This window comes from Schistocerca cancellata, chromosome 2, assembly GCF_023864275.1.
Source record: "Schistocerca cancellata isolate TAMUIC-IGC-003103 chromosome 2, iqSchCanc2.1, whole genome shotgun sequence".
Taxonomy (NCBI): Eukaryota; Metazoa; Arthropoda; class Insecta; order Orthoptera; family Acrididae; genus Schistocerca; species Schistocerca cancellata.
This window is the reverse complement of record NC_064627.1, coordinates 844,926,372-844,949,873: the sequence shown is the minus strand read 5'-3', so window position 1 is coordinate 844,949,873 and position 23,502 is coordinate 844,926,372.

The following is a 23,502-nucleotide window of genomic DNA, read 5'->3' as shown; positions in this document are numbered from 1 at the left end:
CAAAATTCACACCAAAGTTCGGATTTTCAGTTTCTATTTTCTTTACCACCAAATTGGCCACTTGAACACAAATTACAATTTCTCTGCGGTTACTTGGAAAATTAACATGCGGCAAGAATGCTCTCAATAGTGAGAGATTGCCAAAGCGCAATTGATTTCTATCGAGCATTTTTGTCAGCCCACTGGCAGCGGGCCACACAAGATCGAGTAAAGCATAACATTATAACGTTACGGAAGTTTCAGACTTCTCGTGCCCAGCAAAATACATTGAAGACACGGTACGTATACATCAGTACTTATCAAAACCATAGAGTCCGTCAGAGCTAATTCGCATTTGTTTAACAGTTACGTACACTTTTGAGACATGCGATTTTGGCCGGCAGATATAAATATGACTTAGAAGTATTTCAGATATTGCTCCAGGAATTGGAATTGGACAATGATAACGTTTTAACGAAAAGGCACAACAAGAATCACAACAGGAAGTATGATACGCTTGACGCTTGTGTACCGCGTGAAAACCAAAATTAAGAGAAGCCGCACAACAAACACAAACACAGAAACTATTAGAAACGTGATAACTGACATCGTCCGTATGACGAATAATTCTTGCTGTTGAATAATGAACTCTGTGATAGAAGTACTTTCCGGATCTCTATGTACGCAATACCAGTCATCATAGAAACTACGGTAATAAGAACAGCCATAACCATGCACATGATAACAGTCGAAATAGTCGGAGACAGTACCCTCACTCACTTGGTAATCACACAAATTTTGAGTACACTTCAGACAGATCGAATCCGCAAAATACATGGCACAACTACAGTTCAAATGGCTCTGAGCACTGTGGGAGTTAACACCTAAGGTCATCAGTCCCCTAGAACTTAGAACTACTTAAACCGAACTAACCTAATGACATACCTCCATGCCCGAAGCAGTACTCGAACCTGAGACCGTAGCAGTCGCGCGGTACCAGACTGAAGCGCCTAGAACCGCTCGGCCACACCGGCCGGCGCACAACTACAGTTATCCAAAAAGCAACCAACATAGTCAACACAATCACCGTAATTAATGTCATAAATCACAATGGGCGACGGATAGAAATAGGTGAAGTTAGATCACCAAATCCATGAGATAATCAATGACGGAGACTAAATACAAGGCAATGACTCGCAACTCCGGCAGCAAGCAATTCCGTAGATCACACAAACCACGTCGCTGCCTAAACTTTGAACTTCGTGTGTTTTGAAGACGTTAGAGACATGTCACTGGAAGAAACTGATGAAAAACGAATATCTGTAGTACATCCAATAATAAATATTTCCGTAGGCGACACTACGCTTTCCACTGTCCGTGACTCTGGTAGCCCTATTCCTGCGGTCAGTGACATATTTCACAAATGTATGACAACAACAGACTGTCCGACTCTACTTTTACGTAAGATTGAAATATAAGGAGCGATTTCCGGAACAAGTGTTCACGTGATGCATCAAACCTATTTAGGCTTTTTGTGTTAAGGCTATAAACTTTCGATAATTTCTTGATTGTTCCTCTTTTGTCCGCTGAAGTAATATTTGGAGTAGATTTTCTAAACAAATATAAAGCTGTTTTGAATTTCAATGACGCCGAAGTAGGAATGGAAGTGGAAGGTAAGTCAGTATCATAAACATTTCAAGACTGGATCTTGAAACAAGAAGATGAAATAAACTGTTTATGTTTTTTGATAGGTAAGGAATAAAAAATTCCATCCGAGTACTTTCATAATGACACAAGTCGTGCACATACATTTCACGAGGAAGTGGACCTGAAAACCGATTCTCATTCAGGAAAAGGTGGACAGAGTAGAGCAATGTTCAGAATCTGAAAGAAAGGATCTTCTTGACATTTTGCGCACACATTCCATTATCTATACACGTCGTACATGAACAATTAAGGTTTTTCAGTATAAATTCCAGGTCAACGAGCAGAATAAGTTTTACATTAAACCATATATTATTCCAGCTTGCAACGGAGAAAAGAGGAAGACAGAAACTCAGTCTATGCTTGAACAGGAAATCATAGAATCTGCGGTCAGTTTATATAACAGTCCCCTTACATATTGTGGACAACAAAGAAAGCTCGATTAGACTTGTATTATATTATAGGCAGATTAATACTATCATTTCAACAGAAACAGACAGATCACAAACTTTACAAGAATTCTTGCAAAATTTCTATGGTGTGCAAATTTTAATTTCTGTAGACCTCCTTGTAAGTTTGTGGCAAGTACAGTTACACCCAAATTGTAGAAAAAATACTGATATCTTACGTTTTGGTGAGTGCTGCTAGTTTCGTATATTACCTTTTGGCCTCAATATATCGTCAGCTGCCTTTATTCGTCGTTTGAACACTATTTTTCCTGACTACTTGAAAAGACACATAACATTCTATGTTGATTATATTCTTATAGCTTAAAAGCCTTGGTCAAAACATAACTGTATTGTGAGGAACTTATTGCGTATTTTTTAAGATTCGGGAATCACAGTCAACTTAGAAAAAACAGAGTTTGGAAAAACAAGAGTGAAATTACTTGGTCATTTCATCAGGAGGTATAGAACTAGAACCAGAGAAAGTTGAAGCAATTAGGGCAATCCCCCCTCCTACAAGAAAACATCAAATTTCTAAGTTTCCTTAGTTTAGCAAATTTTTGTCGCCGTTTTTTAAATATGAAAATTCTGGCCGCTTGTAACACTACGCTCGGGGGTACGATACTCTTTAAGGCCTGTACTATAGTAAGTTGACGGGCTTCACCTTATAAGAAAGGATTTTGGTATATATGTTGACCGCGTGTACCTGAATGGAGGCAAAATCAGACTTACACCCACTCAGTAACAACAATGATACGTCAAGCAAGTCTAAAGTGCAACTACACGTTAGGACGGACTAGAAACATACACAGCAGATGCTACCAATCGTTAATAATACGGTCGCCAGCCTAATTAGGCATTAACTGAGTTTCTTCCCTGTACAAGAGGAAGTACGTTCAAGCACAACAACACGTAGTAACACTGCATTATATGGTAAATTTTAGAACCAAAAATTCTACTGACCTAAATATCTTCATTTTCTGTACTAATATGGACAAGCTATAAATACACAACGATACACTATAATGTTTACTACAAACTTTCTATTGTCTATTGACCTGATTGAAATCAGGCATAGTTTACCCTAGAAATAGTACTTTCGAAACACACATACAATGTCAATTTTGAAAAGGGAACAACACTGATCAATTTAGGTTTTTGTATTGGCTTTTACTTTGCTGGTCAAATCAGTTTAGAACACTTCAGAACTCAAATGAATAAAAAAAGAAGGGGGGGGGACCCTGAAACTGTTATGATCACTGTATTGAAGATTTTGATTATTGGAATCATTAAGCATTCAAGATTTCCAATGTATGAGTTACTACTCTTTTTTGTCTTATTTCCTGCTCATTTAACCACCATTATTTTTGTCTCAAATTAATTAAACTTCATTACTAAACCAATTTCAACATTATGGTCCAACTTTGTCAGACCTATGTTATTTACCTATATATTCATTAACAACGAAGTTCTTTAAACATCATTCTAACATAGATAGGTCTGCAGGTAATTATTATTAACATAAACTTTAAATCTTCATCTCGGGACACTCGGATTGCACAACATGTGGAAAGGACCCTGTCTAGGTTAGTTGTGAGGATAATTAAATGATAGGATAGTTCTGGTAAAATTAAGTTGTTATTGAACAGTATGTAACAAAAGTAACACTGGTCCACACGAATACAGGACTAAAAGTTTCAACCTGTTCGTATCGATGCGGCGGTCGGCAGACGACGAGATGGCGAGGCACAAAGCACACATACAATCACAGAAATGGCTCTTGAAATATTGGCACTTCATCATAGCGCCGCAATACTTTTCCTTTTAGTGCCTATGGAATATTGCCATGCTGTATAGGCGTCGGAAACGGCGCATCCGAGGCTCAACGAAATCACGTTTTCCAGGAGAGCCTCCTCGGTCCAGGACGTGTTTCTCAGACCGATGCCCAACTCCGACTACTACTGCTGAGCCGTTGTGCCGTACCGCGCCCGTGTGCATTTTCCCGCGCTCACCTGCCATCCACCTTTTACCGCTCCCCTACAGAAAGGGTATTCACCAAAGGTTTTGCATTCCACATATCCTAATACATTGGACCAGGCGCACAGTTACAACTATAACATCTTACAATAGTTTCAACATTAGTTACACTTCACTTTTATTATAACATCGCTTGAAATTTGACATAAACATTAATATTCACATCGAAAATTGTTTACCGTTTCTTTAACGTAATGGCATGAAACAAAAAAGAAATGAAATCAGAACATCGATTATACTAATTTATCGAAATTCAGAAGAAAAAATTTATTATATGTACAACAGTATAGCGTTGTTGTTGTTACACATGCCCCTGTTTCCAGTAAATTTCACTAAGTGCAAATTTGATGGGAACACTAAATTTTATATTTATACAGTGGTTCTGAATCTTTGTGTGATTATCCCATCAAAAAAATTTATACCACAAACTTCCTTTCACTCACTTTATATTTAGGTCTATACTTTTTAACATATTAAGAACATTCACCTATCGTTTGCTTAAGTGCCTTTGGCACAGTCCAACCTCCAATGACAACATTATTTAAGTAGCAAATTACTCATCATTGTTAGATTTCTCAGACAAATAAAACCAAAATTTGGAACACAAACACTTATCTACAAAAGCAAATGCAAATATCTATATACACTATAAAACAATTTGTTGCTGCTTGCATTGAATGGCAGTCCATTTCCTTATTTACTAATAAACACACAATAATATTTAGAAAATTACTACACATATTTGCTGCCTATCATTCACATTTGGGCAGTCCTTCTCACATCATATTATCACATCTCCTGTACCACACTAACAATTCTCCTTTGACTATTTATCTGCCCTCTTTGGTGTTTGGCAGTCCTTTATATTATGACTCATATACTGCCCATTTTCATTTTTGACAGTCCCATCTTTTATCTGGCTTACAGCATTTATCCTTTCTTTTCAGCCCTTTTCTCCATACCTCTTTACATTTATAGTACTTTGGTAATCTGAAACTCACATAAGTACATTAGCACACTGATATTGGTCTACATACACTCCTGGAAATTGAAATAAGAACACCGCGAATTCATTGTCCCAGGAAGGGGAAACTTTATTGACACATTCCTGGGGTCAGATACATCACATGATCACACTGACAGAACCACAGGCACATAGGCAACAGAGCATGCACAATGTCGGCACTAGTACTGTGTATATCCACCATTCGCAGCAATGCAGGCTGCTATTCTCCCATGGAGACGATCGTAGAGATGCTGGATGTAGTCTTGTGGAACGGCTTGCCATGCCATTTCCACCTGGCGCCTCAGTTGGACCAGCGTTCGTGCTGGACGTGCAGACCGCGTGAGACGACGCTTCATCCAGTCCCAAACATGCTCAATGGGGGACAGATCCGGAGATCTTGCTGGCCAGGGTAGTTGACTTACACCTTCTAGAGCACGTTGGGTGGCACGGGATACATGCGGACGTGCATTGTCCTGTTGGAACAGCAAGTTCCCTTGCCGGTCTAGGAATGGTAGAACGATGGGTTCGATGACGGTTTGGATGTACCGTGCACTATTCAGTGTCCCCTCGACGATCACCAGTGGTGTACGGCCAGTGTAGGAGATCGCTCCCCACACCATGATGCCGGGTGTTGGCCCTGTGTGCCTCGGTCGTATGCAGTCCTGATTGTGGCGCTCACCTGCACGGCGCCAAACACGCATACGACCATCATTGGCACCAAGGCAGAAGCGACTCTCATCGCTGAAGACGACACGTCTCCATTCGTCCCTCCATTCACGCCTGTCGCGACACCACTGGAGGCGGGCTGCACGATGTTGGGGCGTGAGCGGAAGACGGCCTAACGGTGTGCGGGACCGTAGCCCAGCTTCATGGAGACGGTTGCGAATGGTCCTCGCCGATACCCCAGGAGCAACAGTGTCCCTAATTTGCTGGGAAGTGGCGGTGCGGTCCCCTACGGCACTGCGTAGGATCCTACGGTCTTGGCGTGCATCCGTGCGTCGCTGCGGTCCGGTCCCAGGTCGACGGGCACGTGCACCTTCCGCCGACCACTGGCGACAACATCGATGTACTGTGGAGACCTCAAGCCCCACGTGTTGAGCAATTCGGCGGTACGTCCACCCGGCCTCCCGCATGCCCACTATACGCCCTCGCTCAAAGTCCGTCAACTGCACATACGGTTCACGTCCACGCTGTCGCGGCATGCTACCAGTGTTAAAGACTGCGATGGAGCTCCGTATGCCACGGCAAACTGGCTGACACTGACGGCGGCGGTGCACAAATGCTGCGCAGCTAGCGCCATTCGACGGCCAACACCGCGGTTCCTGGTGTGTCCGCTGTGCCGTGCGTGTGATCATTGCTTGTACAGCCCTCTCGCAGTGTCCGGAGCAAGTATGGTGGGTCTGACACACCGGTGTCAATGTGTTCTTTTTTCCATTTCCAGGAGTGTATATTTACAAGGATTTGCTACATTTGGCATAAATTAGTTTCAGCATAATATACAGCACATTTACTGCAAATGGCTTTCTGATTGTACTTAGGTCACTCACTTCTAGGAACATACAGTTTCAGGTCCACAACATTTCTTACACCTAAAGGTCTTTTGGATTTTGGGTAGATCAGGTAGTAAACATTATCGTGTGGAATGTTCTGTATCACATACGGTCCATTATAAATATATTTAAATTTGGAAATTTTATGGTTCAGTTCACTAGATTTTTCGTGGGTTTTTAAAAGAACATAATCTCCTATTTTAAATTTTGACACTTTCAGATTTTTATCATGTCTTTTAGATCTAGATTCAGCTTTTTGCTTTTGCCCTTTTTCTGACTAATTCTTTCTTTTCACTCAACCCCAAGCTTGTGCAAGGCGGAAACTCTAGTTTTTCCTCAATTAAACTTTTACTTCTGCTGCCCAACAAAATTTCTTCCAGTGGGAACCCAGTAGTTTCATGATGTAAGGTGTTCATGACATTCTCAAAGTCCGATATAAACTTGCCCCAGGCCCTATGGTCACGACTGCAGTACGTTCTACACAATCTCCCTATTTCTCGCATGTACCTTTCAACCGGGTTGCTAGCAGGATGATAAGCTGTGAGACGACGTCAGCCAATAGGACGCTGAATAGGATGACATTAAAACAGGGGAGGCATCTATACGAGAGGATATAAGCGCCGCGCCGCGTAGCCGCGGCCGCAGTTGAAGACGAACAGACATACAACGCAACAGCAGTGACGTATGAACTTATGTTTTGCTTGCATTGAAATTGTATATACCAAAAGACATTGATTATTTACATGTCACCATTTCCTTGCGATACACTTTTGTGAATACGCGAAGTTAAGTATTGCCAATTTAACTTACTGTAATAAACTCCATTGATCTGATTTGCTTTAATTGTTGTCTAGCGATCCGAGAAAACAGCTTCTTAGGCATCCTGTATTAGACGAGTGAGCAAGATACTACAAGTACAGCTTTTGGCAGTCGTGTCTCGTCTAAATCTGAAAGAAATTATTCATTAACCGAGTTGGAAGCATTGACAGTTATTTGGGCATTTTTTAAATTTCGGTTCTTATCTGGGTAGCATACTAAGGCGTACACTAATCATCGAGTACTCCAGTTTTTGATGGCATCCAAACTAAACCGTGATCGTTTGAAACGATAGGCTTGGTATTTACAAGAGTTTAACTTATCTGTTGTTCACGTTCCTAGTACTCAAAATGTTAATGAAGTGACTCTAGATACGTTTGTACAGAAGTAATGCACCTTTACCTATGAATTTTTGTTTCGAAAGCTACCACTCGTTGAAGTTTTACTAATGTAGTAACTTATGTACTTTTTCATTCTAATAAAGCACTGTTTTGAAAAGATGGTTCAGATGGCTCTGAGCACTATGGGACTTAACTTCTGAGGTCATCAGTCCCCTACAGCATACAACTATTTAAACCTAACTAACCTAAGGACATCACACACATCAATGCCTGAGGTAGGATTAGAACCTGCGACCGAAGCGGTGGCGCGGCTCCGGACTGTAGCGCCTAGAACTGCTCGGCGACCCAGGCCGGCACCGTTTTGAAAAGAAAAGTAAATATCTATAAATATTAAAGAAAGAAACAATTTAATGGTATAATGCTGCATTTTGCGTCTTAATCTTTTCTTAGCAATAACGGTAAATTGCCACTGTCGTATACATACGCGTCACTTCATAATATCGCGCACTTGGCAGGTGGCTGCTCAGACAGAATGCGCAGTGAAGAGGTTAATTATGGATACGCTATGCACCTACCGGGAAGTAAACCTTTTCTATTTTTATTTTATATATCATGTTCCCTATGATCAAATTTAGGAGCAATTCTCCACGGTCATGGAGCAAGTCAGTGCATGAAATTATAACAAAAAAATGGCTCTGAGCACTATGGGACTTAACTGCTGAGGTCATCAGTCCCCTAGAACTTAGAACTACTTAAACCTAACCAACCTAAGGACATCACACACATCCATAGCCGAGGCAGGATTCGAGCCTGCGACCGAAGTGGTCGCGCGGTTCCAGACTGTAGCGCCTAGAACCGCTCGGCCACAACGGCCAGCAAATTATAACAAAAGATCAGTAATAGATGACATGAAACGTATAAACATTATGAATCCTATGGAGACGACAAGACACAAGTTTAAATAAATAAAATCAACGACTTAACACAACATTTAGCTTAATTTTTTTGTATTTTTTCTGGAGTTCCTTGACAGAAAAGGAAGCGATTCAGGAGGAAAGTCTACAATATAAAAATGTAAGTACGTGGATTATTGCTAAGTATTTTTGAATTCCGGTTGCAGCTGCTCAAGAGTCAATGAGTTGTCTTCCAAATGCAGATTGGATTTCTGCTTAGTGTTAACTGAGTGAAAGCGCTTGACTCTTCGGAATAATCTGAAATTGTTAACAAACATACAACATTAAAGAAAATATGCGTTCAGAGGCCAATGTCAGAATTCTCACACTACAGAACAGGAATCGAAAGAGATTCCCGAACTTACACCAGATATTGGTCGAACCGCCCTTTTTCTGAGATAAAAATATCCTTTTTGAATCAGAAGAGTTACCCAAAATAGTAATACCACACTTGAACTGCCACTTATTTCAGAAAATCTTCTAACGATAAATGAAGAAGTATATAGTATTTGAAGAAGTTCCTGAACATGTGCTTTCCACGACACCTTCTTGTCTGTCGAAACCCTAGGAATTTGAACTGTTCAGTCTCACTAATCTTATAATCATTCTGTGTAACCAAAATGTCACTTTTTGTTGAATTGTGTGTAAGAATCTGTAAAACTGATTTTTACTGTCATTTAACATCAATTTATCTCCTGCAGGCCACGAACGTACGTAATTTCGTAGATTTTCACGGTCATTCGGTGTCATCTCGTGGAACCGGGTGTACTCCCGGCAGTCTGCGTCTTGCCAACACAATATTCCGACCTCTTAACTCGGTGTCTTCATCAGGTGCTGGTCTAAAAGCGGACGTGAACCATAAGTATGCCTGGACGGTGTCTGGTGTTCCCTACGCCGTCCGCGACCGCTGCGGCCGTTCCTGGTGGTGCTGTTTACCTCTAGGCGTTCCGTCTTTCATCCCTGCCCATTTCCGCTGTTTTCCCCGGTGGCGGCCGTGCCAAGGCGTTCCCCACGAGGTCTGCGCCCGCCAGGCGCGTTCCCAGCACTATCGACACGCTGCAGACGTTTCTTATGCCGATGGCGACCGCTCCGGCATTCTGCCGTGCCGCTGTTATGCCCCTGGCCTTTGGCTTGAGCGCGCTCCTACAAGGTTCGCTTCCCGCCGAATCATGCTGCTGTGGAAATTGCATATTCTGGCCGTGCACATCGCAGCAGTCTCTCGTAGTGGTGGCCGCGTGCAGTTCTGTACTGTGTCTGCTCCCAGGTTGTGTGGTGTCTGAGGTTGCGGGTGGTTGATGTTGCTCTCTCTCTTGTCCGTGAGCGCTACAGTTAGTTGCCGCCTGGGGCTGCATTAGATTCCGTCCATAACGCCCAGTGTTGTCTGAGGTTCGTTACCAGAGAAGGGAATTTCTTCTGTTGCTTCTTTAGTAATTCTACATCTGGATTCCGCGCCGTCCTGAGCTGGTATACTGCTTCTCCGTTGGTCATGTTTCCTGTCATCTAGATTTCAATAGATTCAGTAATTCGCCACGAAAAGCCAGAGGTAGGAGTAGTCTAAAGTAATCAAGATCACAGAACTCTAGATACAGAAAGCTAATTAAAATCCTAAATTGATCTCAGAGAGATGTTTGGGGAAAATATAAGTGTATATCGGAAGTATAGGCAGTATAGTGGTCGCTGAAGACAAGAAATTCATATTAGCTGAGATACAAATTTCCTACCTCTGGCTTTTCGTTGTGAATACTTCGGCAGTTAACCACTAGGATATTAATACTCTCGTCTGCGGGGCGTTCCTTTGGATGTTACACTAACAGTTCCTGGTCTCCTACAATTTTCGTTCTCTGTACTGTATGGGGAGCCGCTTTATCTTGTGTGCACCCCCCACACACAGTCAAGTACATGGGTAGCAGCCGCTGATGCGCAGTGCACGCCAGACTCTCTTAGGAGGGCTGTTGAGTTCTCAACTCTTTGGTGCAACTGTATCGACTAGCATCCCAGAATGTCACAGGACTTTCATAGTTTCTGGTCCGAATCTTGCTCTCGACTCCTGTGGGCCACGATCTATTCTGGTGGAAACGTTGCAAATTATGAGTTTCGGTAAAATCCGTGTGTAAGGCAGGCATTCTCAACTTTCTCTGCCAGTCGCTGGAATGATCCAAGTATGACCTTGGAGTCCGCACACAGGCATCGTCTATTCCAAAGTAAGCCACAGTTTACACCTGGTTACAAACTATTGCCTCACTGGCCACCAGAATAGCGTCTAACAAATGCTGAATGAAACTCGCAGGCATACAAACTGAGAGCACCTGGTGTTCCTTCACATCCCCTGTTGATATTTCTCTAAGGCGTACCAATATTCACCTTACGTTTGAAGAGATGAAGATTGTTAAACCCTTACCCTTTTGCGTTTGCCTACTCCTGACACAGTTTCACTTTCAGTGGAAGACAGACCTTCGAACTTTCTGGTTAGGAGACTGGGCATACAGCGCCGAGTTCTTCCTGTTCCCCGTTTCCCTTCACACGCCACTCACAGTCAAGTGGAGGAGTGGTGGTACACTATGTGATGAAGAGTATCCGGTCACCCTCAACAACATATGTTTCTGATATTAAGTGCACTGTGCTGCACCTGCTGCCAGGTACTCCATATCAGCGACCTCAGTAGCCATTAGACAACGAGAGAGAGCGGAATGGGGCACTCCGTGGTACTCACGGACATCGAATGTGGTCAGGTGATGGGTGTGACTTGTGTCATACGTTTGTACGCGAGATTTCCATACTACTAAACATCCTTAGGTCCACCGTTTCCGATGTGATAGCAAAGTGGAAACATGAAGGGACACGTACAGCACAAAAGCGAACAGGTCGACCACGTCTGTTGACTGATTGAGACCGCCGACATTTGAAGAGGATCGTAATGTGTAATAGCCAGACATCTATCGAGACCATCACACAGGAATTCCAAACTGCATCAGGATCTCCTGCAAGTACTATGACAGTTAGGTGGGAGGTGAGAATAATTAGATTTCATGGTCGAGTGGCTGCTCATAAGCCATACATCATGCCGGTAAATGCCAAAGGACGCCTCGCTTGCTCTAAACACTGGACGACATAACAGTGTAAAAACGTTGTGTGGAGTGACGAATCACGGTACACAATGCGGTGATCCGTTGGCAGGGCATGGGTATCGCGAATTCCCGGTGAACGTCATCTGCCAGCCTGTGTAGTGCTAACAGTAAAATTCTGAGGCGGCGGTGTTATGGTGTGGTCGTGTTTTTCATTGAGGGGACTTTCACCTCTTGTTGTTTTGCATGGCACTACAACAGCACTGACGTTTTAAGCACCTTCTTGCTTCCCACTGTTGAAGATCAATTCGGGGATGGCGATTGTATCTTTCAGCACGATCGAGCACCTGTTCGTAATGCATGGCCTGTGGAGGAGATGTTACACAACAACAACATGCCTTTAATGGAATGGCCTCCACGAAGTCCTCACCTGAATTCTACAGAACACATTTGAGATGTTTTGAAACGCCGACTTCGTCCCTGGCCTCACTGATCCTCATCGATACCCCTCCTCAGTGCATCACTGTAAAGAACGGGCTGCCATTCCCCAAGAAACCTTCCAGCACCTGCTTGAACGTATGCCTGCGAGAGTGGAAGCTGTCATCAAGGCTAAGGGTGGCCCAACACCATATTGAATTTCAGCGTTACCGATGGAGGGTCCCACGAACTTGTAATTCATTTTCAGCTTGGTGTCCGGGTACTACTGATCGCATAGTGTACATCCCCACTTCCTGCAGGTGAGACCTTATCCACAGTACGTGAGGTATCTTTGGTATATCTGATACATTAGTGTCGGGCGCTCTTCGAGCACATCCATTCGCAGCAGCTTGTAACGGTCTAACAGTAGTCAGCGCGAATTCCAGCTGTTCATGGACGTCAACCGACTCATCCACAGCATCCACAGTGGGGCTGCATTTTGGCTGGTGCAATGTCTCACAGAACAATAATACTGAAGTATTCGCCAGAAGATGATGGATACGAAACTCATTGAAACGTTGCGACAAGACGACGCCACCACTCTGCTGATAACCCGAGAAGAATTCATCAGTGGAATACGCCGAGAAAGACTACAATCACAAATATTGAAATAAGCCCGCTAATTCTCTTTTCATTCCTAAATCACTTCAGCTAAAAGTGCTGCTAATTACCGTTAAAATCTGAAGCTGTTAGTGCGTAAAACGTGATTTCCATTAGTTCAGCAGAAAAACTGGAGTTAAAAGTCCCTAATTTTCTGATCTTTTTTTTTTTAGATGATAGTCGCTGAAACCTCCAAAATACCGTTAATTTACGATAAAAGGAGATAAAATGCACTCCTGTTGAGGCAGAAAGGTAATTATTATCCAGTATGTTAGTTATAGTGAGTACAACAGTAAATCACAGAAACAGACTTGCTACGAAATACGTTATACGCAACAGTCATAACTTCCGAAAATTCTCAAAAATTGACAGTCGCTTGTGTTTCTGTACATAGAAATCCGGAATGAACAATTCTTTGAACGAGGATACTATATTTAAAATTGCATAAACTACAAATGTTGAGTACTACTGATGCTATAGGATAAAATATGTTTTCCGCAGTACAAAGCGTACGGAAATACAGAATTTATCGATACAACAGCAAGAGGTTTGACATAATCAACACGAAAAACATTTTTAAATTTTTCGTGACGTTTCTGCGCCTACGTTTTAGGGGTGAAACTATCTTACATGTCATTTCTGTCAGGACACAAAGCAGTTAAGGTAAATTGGCTTTTTTATGTAAATATGTGATAATAAACCTGCGAATAAGTCAGATTTTGCTCTCATCTGGTTTCGAGTAACCTTTTACACTAGCGTTCCGAAGCTGAACACAGTAATATTGGTATGTCCCACAAAAACTTCGCAAAATGTGGGACACAACACAATACGTCGTCAGCTGTAGGCGGCTAACAGTGTGCTAGTAAATATTTCTGAAAATCGTATGGCTCACCAGTCAGACTAATATTATCGCTCTAATGATCTATGTGTCCAACAGGTACATAAACAGCATTGGAACTAGTGCATTCTGTAAAACCGACAGCAATGATAGACTGAAACTGAATTATGTTGCAAGGTTCAACCATTATGACTGTGCCGGCACTGAGTGGTCACGAGTTGCGGCGGCTCGAGTTGCCGCGCCGCCTCGTTAGGACTTGCTGCGGCGCCTCTGCTGCCGGGCGCCCCCCGCCGTTGCCGGCCGCGCCGTCCGTCGGCGAGTTGGCTCGCCTTGCCGCAGCACGCCGCTCGCCGCACAGCCCTGTGAACGTCTTGGTCGGTATCGGTGTCGACGACGCTGCCATTCAACTTGGATATGTTTTTACAAGTCTTCGAGAAACATTTCCTGTTGGTAGTGGAACCTGCTGGGCGCTGCTGAAAGACTAGGCCGATTTACTTTAGTGGGAGCTGGGTCTGCTTATTGTATCGGTGCTATTTAATGCAAGCAAATTTGTAGCAAATAGTCGTTCAAAAGAATGTCACACCCACTTCCTCCCAGCCCTTCTACTCACTAGTTGTGTTACGTTACCCTCACCAAATCCGCCGTGAAATACCACACAACCATCACCTGCATCAATTGGTACTTTGAATAGGATGAAAACGTCCATCTCCATTAAACAATTGACAATCAGTTTTTTGAAACCAAAATGGTACATTCTATAGTGATGTCATTGAATGTAATGAATACACAAACCTGCAATTTCATTCACTTTGATCTGTTCCCAAGTACGCTCAAGATACGGCAGTTTTACACCGGTAAAGTTGTTATGTCTATATCCTTTCTACCTTTACTTAACAAATTTATTGTTATTCAATGTCCCTTTATCTAGTGCAAAGGGCACTATGACATTACCTATTTTTGCCGTTAAGTGTGTCCGACGTACGCCGCTGGTGGTTATGGAAGGCAGCGGTAATGCAACCATGTTGTCGTTGTGCAGCTCTCCATGCTACCCAATCCTGTGCAAGCTTCTTCATCTCCCAGTAACTACTGCAACCTACATCCTTCTGAATCTGCTTAGTGTATTCATCTCTTGGTCTCCCCCTACGATTTTTACCCTCCACGCTGCCCTCCAGTACTAAATTGGTGATCCCTTGATGCCTCAGAACATGTCCTACCAACCGATCCCTTCTTCTAGTCAAGTTGTGCCACAAACTTCTCTTCTCCCCAATCCTATTCAATACCTCCTCATTAGTTATGTGATCTACCCATCTAATCTTCAGCATTCTTCTATAGCACCACATTTCGAAAGCTTCTATTCTCTTCTTGTCTAAACTATTTAGCGTCCCTGCTTCACTTCCATACATGGCTACACTCCATACAAGTACTTTCAGAAATGACTTCCTGACACTTACATCAATAGTCGATGTTAACAAATTTCTCTTCTTCAGAAACGCTTTCCTTGCCATTGCCAGTCTACATTTTATATCCTCTCTACTTCGACCATCATCAGTTACTTTGCTCCCCAAATAACAAAACTCCTTTACTACTTTAAGTGTCTCATTTCCTACTCTAATTCCCTCAGCATCACCCGACTTAATTCGACTACATTCCATAATCCTCGTTTTGCTTTTGTTGATGTTCATCTTATATCCTTCTTTCAAGACATTATCCATTCCGTTCAACTGCTCTCCCAAGTCCTTTGCTGTCTCTGCCAGAATTACAATGTCATCAGCGAACCTCAAAGTTTTTATTTCTGCTCCATGGATTTTAATACCTACTCCAAATTTTTCTTTTCTTTCCTTCACTGCTTGCTCAATATACAGATTGAATAACATCGGGGAGAGGCTACAACCCTGTGTCACTCCTTTCCCAACCACTGCTCCCCTTTGGTGTCCCTCGACTCTTTTAACTGCCATCTGGTTTCTGTACAAATTGTAAATAGCCTTTCGCTCCCTGTATTTTACCCCTGCCACCTTCATAATTTGAAAGAGAGTGTGCCAGTCGACGTTGTCAAAAGCTTTCAGTCTACAAATGCTAGAAACGTAGGTTTGCCTTTCCTTAATCCAGCTTCTAAGATAAGTCGTAGGGTCAGTATTGTCTCACGTGTTCCAGTATTTCTACAGAATCCCAACTGATCTTCCCCGAGGTCGGTTTCCACTAGTCTTTCCATTCGTCTGTAAAGAATTCGCGTTAGTATTTTGCAGCCGTGACTTATTAAACTGACAGATCGGTAATTTTCACATCTGTCAACACTTTCTTTCTTTGGGATTGGAATTATTATATTCTTCTTGAAGTCTGAGGGAAATTCGCCTGTCTCATATACCTTGCTCACCAGATGGTAGAGTTTTGTCAGGACTAGCTCTCCCAAGGCTGTCAGCAGTTCTAATGGAATGTTGTCTACTCGCGTGGCCTTGTTTTGACTCAGGTCTTTCAGTGCTCTGTCAAACTCTTCACGCAGTGTCATATCTCCCATTTCATCTTCATCTACATCCTCTTCCATTTCCATAATATTGTCCTCAAGTACATCGCCCTTGTATAGACCCTCTATATACTTCATCCAACTTTCTGCTTTCCCTTCTTTGTTTAGAACTGGGTTTCCATCTGAGCTCTTGATATTCATACAAGTGGTTCTCTTTCCTCCAAAGGTCTCTTTAATTTTCCTATAGGCAGTATCTATCTTACCCCTGGTGAGATAAGCCTCTACATCCCTACATTTGTCCCCTAGCCATCACTGCTTAGCCATTTTGCACCTCCTGTCGATCTCATTATTGAGACGTTTGTATTCCTTTTTGCCTGCTTCATTTACTGCATTTTTATATTTTCGCCTTTCATCAATTAAGTTCAATATTTCTTCTGTTACCCAAAGATTTCTAGTAGCCCTCGTCTTTTTACCTACTTGATCATCTGCTGCCTCAAAGCTAGCTATTCTTCTTCTACTGTATTTCTTTCCCCCATTCATCTCAATTGTTCCCTTATGCTGTCCCTGAAACTCTGTACAACCTCTGGTTTAGTCAGTTTATCCAGGTCCCATCTCCTTAAATTCCCAATTTTTTGCACTTTCTTCAGTTTTAATCTACAGTTCATAACGAACAGATTGTGGTCAGAGTCCACATCTGCCCCTGGAAATGTCTTACAATTTAAAACCTGGTTCCTAACTCTCTGTCTTACCATAATATAATCTATCTGAAACCTGTCAGTATCTCCAGGCTTATTCCATGTATACAACCTTCTTTAATGATTCTTGAACCAAGTGTTAGCTGTGATTAAGTTGTGCTCTGTGCAAAATTCTACCAGGCGGCTTCCTCTTTCATTTCTCCCCCCCCCCCCCTCCCCAATCCATATTCACCTACTACGCTTCCTTCTCTCCCTTTTCCTACTACCGAATTCCAGTCACCCATGACTAGTAAATTTTCGTCTGCCTTCACTATCTGAATAATTTCTTTTATTTCATCCTACATTGTACTACTGTAGTAGGCGTGGTATTCGTGTCTGTCTTGGCCACAATAATGCGTTCACTATGCTGTTTGTAGAAGCTTACCCGCACTCCTATTTTTTATTCATTATTAAACCTACTTCTGCATTACCCCTATTTGATTTTGTATTTATAACCCTGTAGTCACCTGACCAAAAGTCTTGTTCCTCCTGCCACCGAACTTCACTAATTCCCACTATATCTAACTTTAACCTATCCATTTCTCTTTTTAAATTTTCTAACCTACCTGCCCGATTAAGGGAACTGACATTTCACGCTCCGATCCGTAGAACGCCAGTTTTCTTTCTCCTGATACCGACGTCCTCTTGAGTAGTCCCCGCTCGGAGATCCGAATGGGGGACTATTTTACCTCCGGAATATTTTACCCAAGAGGATGCCATCATCATTCAACCATACAGTAAAGCTGCACGCCCTCGGGAAATATTATGGCTGTAGTTTCCCCTTGCTTTCAGCCGTTCGCAGTACCAGCACAGCAAGGCCGTTTTGGTTGGTGTTACAAGGCCAGATTAGTCAATCATCCAGACTGTTGTCCCTGCAACTACTGAAAAGGCTGCTGCCCCTCTTCAGGAACCACACGTTTGTCTGGCCTCTCAACAGATACCCCTCCGTTGTGGTTGCACCTACGGTGCGGCTATTTCTATCGCTGAGGCACTCAAACATCCCCACCAACAGCAAGGTCCATGGTTTATATCGGCAGCATATTGGCGAGGCATTCGTCTTCATGGACGACAATTCGCGTCCCCATCGTGCACATCTTGTGAATGACTTCCTTCAGGATGACGACCTCGCTCGACTAGTTCTACGCCGGCCGGAGTGGCCGTGCGGTTCTGGGCGCTACAGTCTGGAGCCGAGCGACCGCTACGGTCGCAGGTTCGAATCCTGCCTTGGGCATGGATGTGTGTGATGTCCTTAGGTTAGTTAGGTTTAATTAGTTCTCAGTTCTAGGCGACTAATGACCTCAGAAGTTGAGTCGCATAGTGCTCAGAGCCATTTGAACCATTTGACTAGTTCTACAGACACGAACCCTATCGAACATGTCTGGGACAGATTGAAAAGGACTGTTTATGGACGACGTGACCCACCAACCACTCTGAGGGATCTACTCCAATTCGCCGTTGAGGAATGGAACAATATGGACCAACAGTGCCTTGATGAACTTCTGGATGGTATGACACGATGAATAGAGGCATGCATCAATGCAAGAGGACGTGCTACTTGGTATTAGAGGTACCGGTGTGCACAGCAATCTGGACCACCACCTCTGAAGGCATCGCTGTATGATGGTAGACATGCAATATGTGGTTTTCATGAGCAATAAAAAAGGCGGAAATGATGTTTATGTTGATCTATATTCCAGTTGTCTGTACAGGTTCCGGAACTCTCGGAACCGAGGTGATACAAAACTTTTTTTGATGTGTGTAGATAAAATAATTTCTTCTGATCGTGTCGCATCCATAAGGCATCGTCTTCGTGGTGTAAGGTTTTCGTAGTAGGAGTCTTAGTAGAGGTAGTTTTCTCTCCTACTAAATAAAGCCCCACTCCGACCATGTAATAAATACTGTACTGAAAGCATTTTGATACAAGTTTACATTTTTATCATTCAAAGGTGGAGCATCTCCATAAAACATCTTGCCATGGAGGCGTCCGAAAGAAGAGAAGTGATTAGTAAAAAACTGTTAACAAATGTACAGTAAACGAATTGAAATTACTTACATCATATTGATTGTATACCAAATAATCTATTATTCCGTTAGGTTTATCTTTCTAAAAGTCATGAGGAAGACAGAAACGATTTAAAAGAAAAATCAGTTTTGGTACGCTACGACTTGTGGTTCCGGTAATGGCGTCAGGTATCCGGAGAGTGAGACCTGAAATGCCGCATTGCGTACCACTTATTAGCACTGCCTGACTGTCGCTCTATGCTCTGGGTGCTACCGAATGGTCCTTGATCTTAGCAAGAGGAAATGACTGCTATCGGATTTGGAACTCTACAGCCACTGTGACCTGTCTTCTGCAAAAATTCAATTGCACTCGTGATGTGGTTCCTGGGACAGTTAGTTGCTAGCTTCTTGTGTGAAAGAAAGTATGATGGCATTGCTCAGGAAAGGTGTATATTTGCTTTATGGGGCAAATAGCGACCTACCAGCTTCTTCACAGTAGTAGGTCTGCCGAGGTGAACAGAGCTTGGGACTTACCGTCGTGTGACATACTGGTAGTATTTCTTGTAACCATAGAGACACAACTTTCGGTACAGTTGCCCAAGCTATTGGACAAACGTGGATGGTGAAGCACTTGGATCGACAATCTTTCCAGGTCAACGGCATCTGTATCCTCTCTCTCAATCTCGTTCGTGCTTGAGAACTGGCTACACTGGCCATCCAGTATTAGAATGGTAAAATCTCCTCACATTCAGAACTTTCACAAACTACATTGCCTCCTACAACAACTATTACAATGAAGCTCCAGCTTTAAAGTTTCACTTCAAAGTTTGTCCACATATACTCATTCATTCTCACTTATTACCAACTTACGATCTACCTGCTTATCTGTTTCTATAGCATTTATATTTTACATAAGACAATTTTATTCCCATTAGATACGCTACTGTTCTATTAATAGTTTTGTCTAACCTACTGCTATACACAAATATTCTTCGTGAACATGTAACCTCCCTCTTCCCAATCGGGCTACTGGTCTGCTATATAATTGATCGTGATCGCATATGCCTAATTTAATTTTTGCCGTCAGCAAGGCTATCGTTACTGAAGGAAAATAATACCTGTCGGTGGGGGAAAGGGTAATGAGACCCCTCTGGAGGAAGAATCTATTCTAAAACTAAAGTAAATACTGATGATAATTTTGAAATGGTGAAAATAGTGCAGTCGCTCATGAACCACACGGGGGGAAAACGATACCGCGTAATATTTTTATTACAAAAAATACTGATAGAACAAAAATATTGATTAGCTAAAAAGAGGATAATTAATCAGTAGACAGATCACTATGGCAATAACTCTCAAGAATGGTAATGGCAAAGAAATTTAACCAAATAATCACTGGCGTGGCAACAGAAGGATTCACGCTTTTCCACAGCACAACAGTTCAACAGAAAATCAATGAATCAGAAAGCACTGAGTTTGCAGTTACTTATTCTGAAATACTAAATTTTGAAGGTAAGGTTAAATGAAGTTACTGGTTAAATAAATGACCGGCTAATTGAAACTTTGTTTCGTAAAAAGTGACTTTCAGTAACGTCCATGCAAAATTATGAAAAATGCTAGCACTTTACTTTTGATTATTGAACGACTGAATACACGATTACATCGATTACTTATTAAATATAGTTTTTGTAATACAACTTACAGCTTCAGAATCATAAGTACAGTACAAGTTATCAACGGATATTAAACGCCGAAAATTTTTGGACGGTGCAGAAGATATTTTATCTGAATTTTCGCTACTACAACCCTTTCTCATGTAAGTAACGCAACGTAAAGATGAACATGACGTATTACTGATCGGTAATTACAAACATTCAACTCGTGTCTCGTACTTAAGGTGTGTGGATGTGTTGGACCGATCTCAGGTACGTTCTGTGTCACTGGCTTATTTTTACCGTTCCTTCTTCTGCTTTCTTTACCCAGTTCTATTGCCCCTCCGGAATGGCTGCTGGAAAGTGAGACAGTGCTTCCGGTTCACCTTGAAATGGCCGGATTCTGCTTATGTGGACAACAGTGTTTCAGGTGGGGAGTTGTATTGGAACGTTACCTGCTATAGTTGTTTCGACTTCCTGTCATGATCCATGGTGTTCATGGTACCGCCGAATGAACTTCTTTGTTTTCCCTTTCGGAACGTAAGGGTTATATAACATAATCCGCCGTCCAGTGCGATAGCTTGCTCATTTCGGTTTTTTATTGTGAGTATTTTCCTGTGTTCCTGTTTTTTTTTTTTTTCACTTAATCCCATATCGCTTGTAGCCTTTTAGCAATGTTCCCAACAGAGGATACACTCTCAGATAGAGTAGGTCGACATAATTAAAAATCTGAGGGCATTTTTCTACCCAAAACAACCTTGTAAGGTGAAATACCTGCGTTCTAAAGGATTGTTGTATTTTACACACTTATGAAATATTGTAATATTGTGTCCCAGTTACTGTTGCTACTATTCACACCGTAGCTCAACGTTCTATGCACCCTCCCTCTTCTTATGTTTACTTATGTCCGAAGGGCACTGGTACGTAACTTCTTAACACGGCTTAGTCAACATAACTGCTTTAACAGTTCAGAAACAAAAACTGTGCCTTGGTCGGTTGTTATGGCTTTGCTGTGAAGAATTCCAACAGCCAACGGTTAACGAAAGAGTGAGCCACCGTATCCGCTTGATTGTTTGTTAGCTCGGCCAGGGCATTGTGACCATCAAACTGCTATCGATATAAACCTGTTCCGGCAATGGCAGCATCTGCTGGCGAGGAATGACTGCTACTCAAACACACGCGCGGTTCATGAAGTGTATCAGTGAGCGTGCTGACCGTGTGTAGAATGGGGAAGGCACGCGATCTATCTGAGTTTGACATGGCATATTGCGATGGCCTGGAGATTCAGCACGAGCATCTCATCAGGTGTTCGAGGAGTGCTGTGAGGAGTGTCTCCAACATGTGACGAAACCACGTCCAGAAGTTTTGGGGTTGGGCAGCCACCCCTCATGACAGATGTCAGACATCGTAGTCTGGGCAGACTGGCAAACCAGGACAGGCAGCGAACTGTGGCGGAGCTAACACCAGCCTTTATGCTCGGGAAAGTGCAAGTGTGTCTGAACACACAGTGCACCGAACACTCCTAATGATGGGCCTCCATAGCCGACGTTAACACTACGAAATCGGCTGCTACAGCTGAAATGGGCACATGACCATCGGTACTGAACGTTGGATGGTGCAGTGGAGAGAGTTGCATAGTCCGGTCAATCCCGATACCTTCTTCATCAAGCCGATGGGAGGGCGCGAATCCGTCGTCTTCTAAGGCAACAACTCCTTGATACCTATATTGCGGGACGGAGACAAGCTGCTCTGGAGTACATTCGCATGGGCATCCATGAGATCAGTGGAGCTCGTAGAGCTGGTGCAGGACACCATGACGGCTAAGCAGTATCACACGCTGGTTGTAGACCACGTAAACCTCTGCATGACGATCATGTTTCCCGACGGCAGTGGTGAGTGGCGTTTTCTCAGCAAGATAATGCACCATGTCACATGTGCAGGAGTGTGATGGAGGGGTTGAAGAAACACATTGGTGAGTTACAATTGATGTGCTCCCACCGCCCCTACCCCCCCCCCCCCCCCGCTCCAAATGTCCATATGTGGACTCGATCGAACACATGTGGGATGTGACTGAACTTGGCATCAGAGCTCATCGCCCTTCTCCCCGTAACTTACGGGATTTAGGTAACTTGTGTGCGCAGATTTGGTGCCATCTCCCTTCAGCGACCTACCATAGCTTCTATGCCACGACGCGTCGCCAGTGTGACCTGTGCCAAAGGTGGACGTACCGGCTACTAGGTAACTGGTCATAATGTTCAGTGTATACTATGCGGACCATCAGTTTCATGAAGTGCTCCGTCTCTGAAAATTTACGACAAAGTGCTTCTTGCTGTGCGACACAATGAATTCCTTACAAATTGTCTGTTGATCACTGTAGTTTACTGTGCAACAATTCTACAGGCCTATTTGAGCCCTGGCACCTCTCGCCCTTTCTCAGTGGTAATGAGACTAACATCTTCCAATGCCTGCCAACGGCTTCAGTTGCTTCTTCAACAGTTCTCAGTGTTGCGTCTGTCATTGCCACCATATCTAATGCTTCTTCTGTCACATTCAAACTGCAGTCGATACCACGAACATAAATCACAAATTGTGTGGTGTCGGAAATGTCGATCGACATGTCCAAAGAAATCGAGAATACAATGAACTTGCTGGCATTGTCAATTAACTGCCATGATAGATATGCGGCAAGTTATTCTTTGTCCAGATTGACTAATTTTGGAAAACTTCTGTACCTCCAAGGACGTTACAATTTCCGCTACCCCAACAATCCAATCTTTAACCAACTCGCCATCGCTGAAAGGTTTACTGTATCTGACAACTTCGAGCTGTATTTTGTACCTTGTTTTTA